The sequence below is a fragment of the Trachypithecus francoisi genome, unplaced genomic scaffold (genome assembly GCF_009764315.1).
Source record: "Trachypithecus francoisi isolate TF-2019V2 unplaced genomic scaffold, Tfra_2.0 Lachesis_group10, whole genome shotgun sequence".
Lineage (NCBI taxonomy): Eukaryota > Metazoa > Chordata > Mammalia > Primates > Cercopithecidae > Trachypithecus > Trachypithecus francoisi.
Genome location: NW_022681455.1, coordinates 109,645,841 through 109,658,967, shown reverse-complemented (window position 1 = coordinate 109,658,967; position 13,127 = coordinate 109,645,841). Strand labels below are relative to the sequence as shown.

The following is a 13,127-nucleotide window of genomic DNA, read 5'->3' as shown; positions in this document are numbered from 1 at the left end:
CATGCCATTGCACTCCAGCTTGGGCAACAAGGGTGAGACTCTGTCTCAAAAAAAAAAAAAAAAAAAGATTTCCAACTAAAACTACAATATACTTTTCTACTTTTGTTGCAGTGCTTTCTCTTTCTGGAGCTAGGAAAGGGGCTTGCTCACTCTGCAGTTGGAAATGAGGATCCAGAGTAAGAGATCTGTGTTCGAGGGTTGGCCCTGCTGCCAACCAGCAGAGTGACCCTTGGGCAATTCCCTTCACTTCCCTGGACCAAGTGGAGACGAGCCAGTGAGACGAGATGATCTCTCAGGCTCCTTCCAGTTCTAAGTGTGTGAGTTGGTGAGTCACTTTCGGTTAGTCATCAGGAAAACGAGATTTAGGAGACTGGGGAAGGAAGAAAAGGCACACATTCATGAGCCCTGGAGTGGGAGGCCGGCCGTTCTGGTTAAAGGAAGAAGGTTCCTTGTCAGGAAGGAAGGCACATAAAAAAATGAAGGAAGTCTGGAAATCTACAAACAGGGGAAACTGCAGGTTGAACAGGGTAAGAACACAGGAGAAATATGTTAATGTTTACAAATATAGGGGCTTATAGTTAAAAATAAATGATAACGAAAGAAAAGGCACATTAAATTAACTTATCAAATAATGATAAAGTGTGTACTATGTGTCTGGCACTGTGCTAGGCCCTGGGGAGCTAATCATCAGCAAGAAAGATACCGTCCTTGCCCTCATGGCAAAACCTAATAGGGAAGAGGAAAAATACTGACCAAGCAATAACAATGGAGTGAGATGTGCCAAAAAGGTGACAGAGAGGGACTTTTATGAGTAATGTTTGATCTGGTTCCTATTCTATTAACAACAGCTCCAGGATTATCTTATTTGCTCAGACTCTAAAGTGTGTTCTTTTTGTTGTTGTTGTTGTTGTTGCTTTTGTTTTTTTTTAACTTCTCCCTGTTACCCTTCAATTAGTTCACTTATTATTATTCAGTCTTCATTTACTTCCACATAGGATGTGAAGCAACTTACAATAAATAACGTTGAAACCATGTGTCATTAAAATAAACATTTTAGGCTGGGCACGGTGGCTTATGCCTGTAATCTCAGCACTTTGGGAGGCTGAGGTGGGTGAAACACCTGAGGTAGGAGTTTGAGACCAGCCTGACTAACATGGTGAAATCCATCTTTACTAAAAACACAAAAAAATTAGCCGGGTGTGGTGGCGCCCGCCTGTGGTCCCAGCTACTCAGGAGGCTGAGGCAGGAGAATAGCTTTAACCTGGGAGGTGGAAGTTGCAGTGAGTTGAGATGGCACCACTGCACCCCAGCCTGGGTAGAGACTCCATCTCAAAATAATAATAATAATTAATAAAATAAAATACATAAAATAAATATTTTAAAAGCTCTACAGTGAGAGGAGTGCAGATATCTCAAGCTAAGAATGGCTACTGCAAATAAACCATGAGTTTAGTAATTTAGTTTTACAATTCTTGGTAGCTAAGGCAAAACAGGAATTAGAAAACACAGCTCTCATTATCCAATAAAAGAAGGAACATCATGAGGAGAAAGAAACATCAGGAAGGATGCTAAGAGGTATCTCATTCATCTCCGCCTCCCAGGTTCAAGTGATTCTCCTGCCTCAGCCTCCCGAGTAGCTGGGATTACAGGCATGTGCCACCACGCCTGGCTAATTTGTCCAGCAGATCTTAATTGAATGCCCACAGTACTCCAATGTGCCAGTGTTCTCAGTACTGAGGACAATATAGCATGAACTTAAGAAAGCAAAATTCCCATCTTCATGAAACCTACTTCTAATGGGGAAAAAAGACAATAAATAATAAAATCTTCAGCAGCAATGAAGGCTATGAAAAAAAATAAGGTTAGGAAACAACAGGTGTTGGAAAGGATGTGGAGAAATAGGAACACTTTTACACTGTTGGTGGGATTGTAAACTAGTTCAACCATTATGGAAAACAGTATGGCAATTCCTCAAGGATCTAGAACTAGATGTACCTTATGACCCAGCCATCCCACTACTGGGTATATACCCAAAGGATTATAAATTATTCTACTACAAAGACACATGCACACGTATGTTTATTGCGGCACTATTCACAATAGCAAAGACTTGGAATCAACCCAAATGTCCATCTGTGACAGACTGGATTAAGAAAATGTGGCACATATACACCATGGAATACTATGCAGCCATCAAAAAGGATGAGTTTGCGTCCTTTGTAGGGACATGGATGCAGCTGGAAACCATCATTCTTAGCAAACTATCACAAGAAGAGAAAACCAAACACCGCATGTTCTCACTCATAGGTGGGAACTGAACAATGAGATCACTTGGACTCGGGAAGGGGAACATCACACACTGGGGCCTATCATGGGGAGGGGGGAGGAGGGAGGGATTGCATTGGGGAGTTATACATGATATAAATGATGAATTGATGGGTGCTGACGAGTTGATGGGTGCAGCACACCAACATGGCACAAATATACATATGTAACAAACCTGCACATTATGCACATGTACCCTAGAACTTAAATAAAAAAAAAAAAAATAAGGAGCGGGGGAGTTGACAATGTGGGTGAGGGCTCAGGGAAGAGTTCTGAGGAGAAAACCTCAAGGAACAAGTCATGTGAGGGCCTGCTGGAAAAGTGAAGAGAGTGGGCAATAGAAGCTTTATATTCAATGCAGAAATCATATGGCTGTTTCTTACACTGACTGGCCATATAAGTCAAGAGCATATCACCGTATTAACCAAACTGCAACTTAACGTTCCATTTATGTAAAGTCCTGCCCTAACTGAACTCCAGCCCTCCTTTGAAAATGAGCATCCATTGGCTGGGCGCGGTGGCTCATGTCTGTAATCCCAGCACTTTCGGAGGCCTAGGTGGGTGGATCACGAGGTCAGGAGATCGAAACCATCCTGGCTAACACGGTGAAGCCCTGTCTCTACTAAAAATACAAAAAATTAGCTGGGTATGGTGGCGGGTGCCTGTAGTCCCAGCTACTCGGGAGGCTGAGGCAAGAGAATGGCGTGAACCCAGGAAGTAGAGCTTGCAGTGAGCCGAGATTGCACCATTGCACTCCAGCCTGGGTGACAGAGCGAGACTCCATCTCAAAAAAAAAAAAAAAGGGCATCTGTTAAACTACATGCTCCACCAACCCATCCCAGCTGCACCTGAGAACCCAAGAAGCCAGTGGGAGGGTTGGCATCTCAGACCCTGCATTGTACCTGGTCTGCTGACTCTGGGCTCACTTGCTACCTTGTTTTCCAGGTTTTGGACTGGAAGAACTGAAACACTCACTTCATCCACGTTGCATTTCCCAAAGGGCCCTGCCTCCACGTTCTCCAAGACTGGACCTCCCCTAGGCCTCACATGCACAGCCTAGATCTGTTACACCCTTGCTCAAACCTGGTCTTCTCTGGGGATTTATGACCTTGCCCCCATTTCCTGGGGCTCTGCTACCCTCTGACTAATCTTCCCTCCCTTCTTTTCTTATGATAGGGGTCTCAGGACTGTATTGTACCCTAGTCTCCAGGTGGAAGTCTAGGTTTGACCAGCTTGAACAGGTTTCTGTGGAGAAAAAAATGATGCACATAGTCAAAAGAATCTTCCAGGGCTGCAATTTGGCATAGGCATTGAATTTTAAGATCCTATATAAGAGGTTCTTTTTCTTTTTTGTGTTTTTTTTTTTTTTTTTTTTTTTGAGACAAGGTCTTATTCTGTCACCCAGGCTAGAGTGCAGTGGTGCAATCATAACTCACTGCAGAATCAAACTCCTGGGCTCAAGAGATCCTCTTGCTTTAGCCTTCTGAGTAGGGTGGGACTATAAGTGCACACCACCATGCCCAGTTGGTTAAAAAAATTGTTTTATAGGGATTGGGCCTTGCTATGTTGCCCAAGCTGGTCTCAAATTCCTGGGCTCAAGTGATCCTCCTGCCTTAGCCTCCCAAAGTGCTAAGATTATAAGTGTGAGCCACTGTGCCCAGCTGAAAATTTGAGCTTTAGGATTCCTATATGTCAAACTTTGTATACATCTCATTGGCATTTTCCCATTCTTCCTTATAAACAGTACACTAATTTTGTTCAAGTATCCACCTGTCACCACCCCTCCCCATGTGATTCAGGCTACGGTTTCCATTGGTCTAAGTGAATTATGGTGGACATCTCCCTTTGCTTTAATTGGTTTAGGCATAGGCATGTGACCCAATTCTGGACAATGAGTTGTGAAGGAAAGTCTGCTAGAAAACTCTAGCAGACTTTTTTGCCTTTGGCTATCATAAGGATACATGAATTAGGGTTGCCTTAGAGTTGCTGCAACCAACTTGAAACCATGAGGAACTAAAGGATAAGGCCCATAAGCAGTGGTTGACAGAGGAGAAAGATGAAAAGAATACGGGTTTTTTTTTTTTGTTTTTCTTTTTGAGACAGAGTCTCGCTCTGTCACCCAGGCTGGAGTGCAGTGGCCGGATCTCAGCTCACTGCAAGCTCCGCCTCCCGGGTTCACGCCATTCTCCTGCCTCAGCCTTCCGAGTAGCTGAGACTACAGGCGTCCGCCACCTCACCTGGCTAGTTTTTTGTATTTTTTAGTAGAGATGGGGTTTCACCAGGTTAGACAGGATGGTCTCGATCTCCTGACCTCGTGATCCGCCCATCTCGGCCTCCCAAAGTGCTGGGATTACAGGCTTGAGCCACTGTGCCCGGCCAGAATATGGGTCTTGAATGATGTCACTGAGCTACAGAATTACCAATCCTGGAATTTTTGTTATGTGTGATAATTCATTCTTTGTTAAGCCACTTGAGTTGGGAATTTCTGTTACTTGCAGCCAAAAACATTCTAACTGGTATATGAAAACTGGAATGCTCTTCATTTATAAAGTTGTAGAGCACTTCAATGTCAATCCTATGTCTATCAATATGAAACATCAAAAAAGTTACATCTGTCAAAACAAAGGAACCTGGGGGCCAGACGCAGTGGCTCACGCCTGTAATCCTAACACTTGGGGAGGCCAAGGCAGGCGGATTGCCTGAGCTCAGGAGTTCAAGACCAGCCTGGCCAACATGGTAAAAATCTGTCTCTACTAAAAATATAAAAAATTAGCTAGGCATGGTGGCGGATGCCTGTAGTCATAGCTACTCGAGAGGCTGAGGCACAAGAATTGTTTGAGCCTGGGAGGTAGAGGTTGCAGTGAGCTGAGATTGTGCCACTGCACTCTGGCCTGGGCGACAGAGTGAGACCTGGTCTTGGAATAGAAAAAAAAGAAAAAAGGAACTTAAGGCAGCCCTACCTTTTTTTTTTCGGAGACAGGGTCTTGCTCTGTCACCCAGGTTGGAGTGCAGTAGTGTAAGCATGGCTTATTGCAACCTTGACCTCCCAGGTTCACGTGATTCTTTTACCTTAGCCTCCTGAGTAGCTGGGACCACAGGCGCATGCCACCACGCCCAGCTGATTTTTGTATATTTTTGGAGAGAAGGGGTTTTGCCAGGTTGCCCAGTCTTGTCTCAAACCCCTGAGCTCAAGTGATCCTCCCACCTCAGCTTCAGCCTCCCAAAGTGCTGGGTTACAGGTGTGAGCCACTGCGTACGTATTTTTAAAATGACTCAAAAGTCAATTGTATAACCAAAGTATAACAAAAGAAAAAATTAAACCAAATAATTTTCTTTCTTCTAATTACAATTTTAATTGAGACAACAACCTGGTATACAGTATGACTCCTATAATATCAGCATAAATACATATAACTTTCCCAAAGAGCTGAGTCATCTTTACTATATGTGCCAACCTATTAAAAAAAAAAAAAAAAAAGGTGTGTAACTACTTACAGAAGTAGCTTGCAAGAAGGGGTTACATGCTGGGTGTATTTCACAACTATTGGCTAACCCATTTGATTATGAATTAAAATCTAGGGTTCTGGGATACCCACTACTATTTCCTAGTTTCTGATTAGGCAACAAAACCACGATTATCCCATCCAGGAGGGGTTCTTTGGTTTTGGTTGTTGTTGCATGTTTGTTTGTACTTTTCTTTATCCAGATGAGATGTTCCTATTGACTCAGTTGAAACTTATTTGAACCAAAAGCTCCGAGATCCTAATTCACCTTTTAATGAAGGACAGCACACATTTGTCCCCTGACAAGGGCAAACATTCATTACTATCCTGCTGTGTCCTTAAAAATATGCATTAAATGGCTTTTACAAAAAACGGTACTGATTTCCAAGTTCCCCCACTCCATTTTCAGAAAGCATTCATGGCTGGGCGCAGTGGCTCACGCCTGTAATCCCAGCACTTTGGGAGGTCAAGGCAGGCAGATCACGAGGTCAGGAGATCGAGACCATCCTGGCTAACACAGTGAAACCCCGTCTATACTAAAAATAAAAAAATTAGCCGGGTGTGGTGGCGGGCGCCTGTAGTCCCAGCTACTCGGGAGGCTGAGGCAGGAGAATGGTGTGAACCCAGGAGGCGGAGCTTGCAGTGAGCCAAGATCACGCCACTGCACTCCAGCCTGGGCAACAGAGCGAGACTCTATTTCAAAAAAAACCCCACAAAAAACAGAAAGCATTCACTACACACTACAATATTTAGATGAAGAGGCACTCATGAAACTGAAGTTAAAGAGACCATCTTCTTTTCCTCAGGTATTTCTTTTTTTCTTTCTTTTTTTTTTTTTACACGGAGTTTTGTTCTTGTTGCCCAGGCTGGAGTGCAATGGCATGATCTCAGCTTACCGCAACCTCCACTTCCTAGGTTCAAATGATTCTCCTGTCTCAGCCTCTCGAGTAGCTGGGATTACAGGCATGTACCACCACACCTGGCTAATTTTGTATTTTTAGTAGAGACAGGGTTTCTCCATGTTGGTCAGGCTGGTCTCGAACTCCCGACCTCAGGTGATTCACCCACTTTGGCCTCCCAAAGTACTGGGATTACAGGTGTGAGCCACTGCACCTGGCCTCCTCAGGTATTTCTAAAAAGCTTCAGAGAAATAAACACAGTAAATCCAAGCCCACTTTTAGAAACTTACCCAGCAGATTCTAATGAGTGGGGTTTATCTTAGCTTAGTTCTAATGGCTTCTACTTTGTGCAGTGGTAATGACAACACCTGGCTATTTGCATCTCCCTAGTCTCAGGAAGTCAGCACCAATCAACCTTATTGAGAAGCAAACAGCTGTGTGTTCAAGAAAGCCAGTGAAGGATCTAGATTCGTTTGAAAAGAACTTCATAAAAATGAGTTGCTTTGGAAGGTGAACAATCAAGTGAGAGAGCTGAAAAAATTTTAACCTGCCTATGACTTGCCTGTATCAATTCTGGCATTGTGAAAAGATTCTTTTAACAAATTAGAATTTGGAAGATTTTTCATTAAGCTTTTCTTTCTTTCTTTTTTTTTTTTGAGACGGAGTCTCTCTCTGTCGCCCAGGCTGGAGTGCAGTGGCCGGATCTCAGCTCACTGCAAGCTCCGCCTCCCGGGTTTACACCGTTCTCCTGCCTCAGCCTCCCGAGTAGCTGGGACTACAGGCGCCCGCCACCTCGTCCGGCTAGTTTTTTGTATTTTTTAGTAGAGACGGGGTTTCACCATGTTAGCCAGGATGGTCTTGATCTCCTGACCTCGTGATCCGCCCGTCTCGGCCTCCCAAAGTGCTGGGATTACAGGCTTGAGCCACCGCGCCCGGCTATTAAGCTTTTCAATGGTACTCTGAAGTCTAGAGTGATAGATTCATTTATGTATATTAGATCCCATCTTTTTCCAGAAAGGATCTGAAATGACTTGCAACAAGAGATGCTTACATAGCAGAGGGGTGCTGTCGAATCTGAATTGACAAGCTTTGGGTGGCTGAGGTGGGCGGATGGCTTGAGGCCAGGAGTTCAAGACCAGCTTGGGCAATATAGCGAAAGCTTGTCTCTAAAAAAGGTATTTTAAAAATTAGCTGGGTGTGGTAGCATGTGCCTGTAGTCCCAGCTACTAGGGAGGCTGAGGTGGGAGGAGAACTTGAGCCCAGATGTTCGAGGACTGCAGGAAGCTATGATTGTGCCACTGCACTCCAGCCTGCGTGACAGAGCAAGACCCTGTTTCAAAACACACACACACACACACACACACACACACACACACTAAACTTTTGGAGTTAGAGGACCTGCTAATTTCAAGGGCTCAATCATTCCCCTAGTTCACTAAAACAGGCCATAAAAGTGAAATTGAGAAAAATCAAGTGAGAAAAAGAATTCCACTCTTCGCCAGATTCTTATACCATTCTTTCAAAACTCTATTATTAACGTATGGGGGCTCTCTTCCTTCTCCTCCTGTCCCCCCGCTTTTTTTTGAGACACACATGTGAACACAGATAAAACCATTCCTAACTGCTCTCTCCATTTTCTACCAAGAAGTAACTAAAGAATATCTTATCCTCAGATTAAGGTACTGCTGGCTAAAACCAATTATATTTTCCAAAAATTGAATGATCACTTACAGCCAGCACTCCTCTGTAACCAGAACTTTACACACATTCTGAACAATGTTTTACTCCAGTGTTTCTCAAACACAAACATGGGCATTAACATTGTGCAATGCAACTTGATTATAATGTGGATCCTGGTGATTCAGAATTATTAGTAAAATGAAAATACAATATTTTAAAAACTATTTTAGAGAATATACATAGTCCTGAAAATATATCAGAATTTAATTTCCAAACTGCAGTTTAAGAAATATCTTTCCATCTAGCCAATTCAATGAAAACATCAAATGTAGACATACTATGTGCAAGGGATGCCATACGGCACTGGAGATTGAGAGATGATGGAAATTTTGTCCTTACTTTTAGGAAGTCAGAGGTACTAAGCAGGATGAGAGCAACTGGATGGGTGATATCTATTCTTCTTGGGGAAAATTTCATGGAGGAGGGAGCACTTAAACCTAATCTTGAAGAATGGTAAGGATTCTCATAGGGACAGACAAGAGGAAGATTGCTTCCAGTAGACAGAGCTGTGACAGCAGAGGCAAGGTGGTGGCAGGGGTAGAGAGACAAAATATATGGCATATTTAGAAAACAGCAGCTGTACCAGGTAACTGCAATGAAGAGCACAATGAGAGGTGAACATGATCAGAAATAGGCAGTGTCAAATCATGGAGGGTGTGAAATTAAAGATGTAAACAATGCAGAGCTGATAATGCTTTTTTGAGCAAGGAAATAGCTTAACTAGAGATACATTCTTGGTGGATTAGAATTAGATAATGTGTTCACTGAGGATGGAGGTCTTTGTTTGATAACACAGAATGAGGTTTTTAATCTCCAGTGGATCATTCTACTGCAATGCCTTTAGCATAACATTACTCTGGTGCAAAGTCACTGTAATCTCACTACAGTTGAAGAGTATGATAATCTTTCGGGAATCAAATCTCTCTTCCAAATGAATGATGGCACAAATAGTACTGGGACTGTTCTATTTAGTGAGGGTAGCAAATAGAATGATAAGATACACAGAATGATTGAAAACTTTCTAGATACTTTGGCAAGAGAAAGTCTTTCTCTATAACAGTTATAGAGGAATCAGGTCATCAATAGCATAGTCATGTAGGGGGTGGCCTCACCAGCTTAGCAGTGCTGATACCCATTTCATTCTCAGTACACACATGAAATAATTTAATTCACTTCAAGTAACTGATGTATCCTTTTTTGTTTTTTTTTTTTGAGACGGAGTCTCGCACTGCTGCCCAGGCTGGAGTGCTGTGGCCTGATCTCAGCTCACTGCAAGCTCCGCCTCCCGGGCTCACGCCATTCTCCTGCCTCAGCCTCCCGAGTAGCTGGGACTACAGGCGACCGCCACCTCGCCCGGCTAGTAACTGATGTATCCTAATACGCCCTTCAGTTCCTGCCACCAAATGCCAAAGTAAGTATTCAGGTTAGCAGTGAATATTCTGTATAAGAAAACAATTCCATTTGCAATTGCATTGAAAAGAATAAAATAGGAATACATTTAACAAAAGAAGTGCAACACATACTCTGAAAACATTATTGAAAGAAATTAAAGAAGACAAATAAACGGAAAGACATCCCGTGCTCATGAATTGAAAGACAATATTATAATGAAAATATCCAACGTTGATCCACAGATTCAACACAATCTCTATCAAAATGCCAGCTGCTTTTGTTGTTGTTGTTGCTGTTGCTGTTGTTGCAGAAATTGGCGACCTGATCCTAAAATTCATATAAGAATGGAAGGGATCCACAACAGTGAAAAGGTTGGAAGACTCACACTTCTGATTTTAAAACTTACTACAAATCTACAATAATCAAGATAGTACATACTGGCCTAATAATAGGTAAATCAAATAGAATAGAACTGAGGGTCAAGAAATAAACTCTTGGGCCAGGCATGGTGGCTCACACCTGTAATCCCAACACTTTGGGAGGCCGAGGCGAGTGGATCACCTGAGATCAGGCGTTCGAGACCAGCCTTATCAACATGGAGAAACCCCGTCTCCACTAAAACTACAAAATTAGCCTGGTGTGGTGGCACATGCCTGTAATCCCAGCTACTCGGGAGGCTGAGACAGGAGAATCGCTTGAACCCGGGAGGTGGAGATTTCAGTGAGCCAAGATCGCGCCACAGCACTCCAGCCTGGGCATACAGAGCAAGACTCCATCTCAAAAAAAAAAAAAATAAACTCTCCTATTTATGCTCAATTGATTTTTAACAATAATGCCAAAACAATGGAGAAAGAATGAGGCAGGAACAACTTGATAGCCACATGAAAACCCCTTCTTGACACACGTACAAAATTAACTTCAGCCAGGCATGGTGGTTCACACCTGTAATTCCAGCACTTTGGGAGACTGAGATGGGCAGGTCACCTGAGGTCAGGATTTTGAGACCAGCTTTATCAACATGGCAAAGCCCCATCTCTATTAAAAATACAAGAATTAGCCAGGCATGTTGGCAGGTGCCTGTAATGCCAGCTACTTTGGAGGCTGAGGCATGAAAATTCCTTGAACCTGGGAAGCAGAGGTTGCAGTGAGCTGAGATCGTGCCATTGCACTCCAGCCTGGGGAACAGAGTGAGACTCCATCTCAAAAACAAAAAACAAAAAACAAAACAAAACAAACAAAAAAACAACTTCAGATGGATCACAGATGTATGCATAAGAGATAAAATCGTAAAACTCTCAGTCCTTTGGGAGACTTAAGTGGGAGGATTGCTTGAGGCCCAGAGTTCAAGACTAGCCTGGGAGTGATGGCTTTGATCAACATAGCAAGATCTCGGCTGTACAAAAACAAGAAAACGGAGTAAATCTCTGTGACTTTAGGTTAGACAAAGCCTTCTTACATATGATGCCAAAAGCAAAAGTGACAAAAGAAAAAAATGCATCCATTGGACTTCATCAAAATTAAAAACCTTTGTGCTTCAAATGTCGCCATCAAGAAAGTGAAAAGAATTTTGATAGTGAAGGAGGCTGTGTGGGGGGAAGGAGCATATGGAAACTCTCTCGACTTTCTGCTCAATTTTTATGTGAACCGAAAACTGCTCTTAAAAAAGTCGATTTTTTCTGAAAGAAAAAGTCTATTCTTCTTTTTTTAAAGAAAGAGAAAAGACAACCCACAAAATGGAAGAAAATATCTGCAAATCACATAAGTGTAAGGGACTTGTCTCTTGAATTTATAAAGAACTCTTACAACACAAAAAAGAAAGACAACTCAATTAAAAAATGATCTGAATAAACATTTCTCCAAAGAAGATATATGAATGTCCAAGAAGCACAGGAAAAGGTGCTCAACATCATTAATCACTGGGGAAGTACAAATCAAAACCATAAGGAGATATCATTTCATAATCACTGGGAGAGCTGTAATCAAAAGGGCAGACAATAACAAGCCCTGGTGAGAAGAAACTGGGACCCTTCTACACTGCTGGTGAAAATGTAAAATGGAAAACTTTGGAAAACAGTTTGGCAGTTCCTCAAAAAGTTAAACATAGAGTTACCATATGACTCGAGAGAACTGAAAACATTTTTCCACATAAAAACTTGTACACAAATGTACATAGCAGTTTTATTCATAATAGCCAAAAATTCACATATCCATCAACTGATGAATGGATTAAAAATGGGGCATATCCAGGCCAGGCATGGTGGCTCACACCTGTAATCCCTGCACTTTGGGAGGCCGAGGCAGACGGATCATGAGGTCAGGAGTTCAAGATCATACTGGCTAACACAGTGAAATCCGCCTCTACTAAAAACACAAAAAATTAACAGGGTGTGATGGCACATGCCTGTAATCCCAGCTACTCAGGAGGCTGAGGCAGGAGAATTGCTTGAACCCAGTTGGCGGAGGTTGCAGTGAGCCGAGATTGCGCCACTACACCCCAACCTGGGTGACAGAACAAAACCCAGTCTCAAAAAAAAAAAAGTGGCATATAAGTACAATGGAATATTATTCAGCAATAAAAAGACATGAATTACCAATACATGCTACAACATAGATGAACTTTGAAAACAATGCGCTTGCCTCGGCAGCAAATATACCAACACTGGAATGATACAGAGATTAGCATGGCTCCTGTGCAAGGATGACAGGAAAATTCATGAAATGTTCCATGTTTAAAATAAAAGAAAAAGAAAACATTATGCTAAGTGAAAGAAGCCCACATGGTGTATTTCGTTTACATGAAATGTCCAACTTTAAGTAAACCCTTAGAGCAGCAAGTACAGTAGTGACTGCTCGACTCGGAATGTATACAAGGTTGCTTTTGGGGTGATGAAAATGTCCTAAACTGATTGTAATGCTGACTGCATAAGTCTGTGAACATACAACAACAACAACATTGAGCTGTACATTGTAAATGGTTGAATTATATGATATATGAATTCTATTTCAATAAGTGTGTTTTTTGTTTGTTTTTGTTTTTGTTTTTGTGAGACAGAGTCTCACTCTGTTACCCAGGCTGGAGTGCAGTGGTGCAATCTCAGCTCACTGCAATCTCCGCCTTCCAGGTTCAAGGGATTCTCCTGCCTCAGCCTCCGGAGTAGCTGGCATTACAGGCGTGTGCCACCATGCCCGGCTAATTTTTGTATTCTTTTCTTTAGTGGAGATGTAGTTTCACCATGTTGGTCAGGCTGGTCTCGAACTCCTGACCTCA

At 42.6% G+C, this 13,127-nt stretch overlaps 1 protein-coding gene and 1 pseudogene across 4 annotated transcripts in view; one reads left to right on the top strand and one right to left on the bottom strand.

The window, feature by feature from the left end:
- TANGO6 (transport and golgi organization 6 homolog) overlaps window positions 1-13,127 on the bottom strand; it is a 268,545-nt gene that overhangs the window by 70,738 nt on the left and 184,680 nt on the right. The window lies entirely within an intron of this gene.
- Window positions 12,493-12,592, top strand: LOC117088833 (annotated as a pseudogene).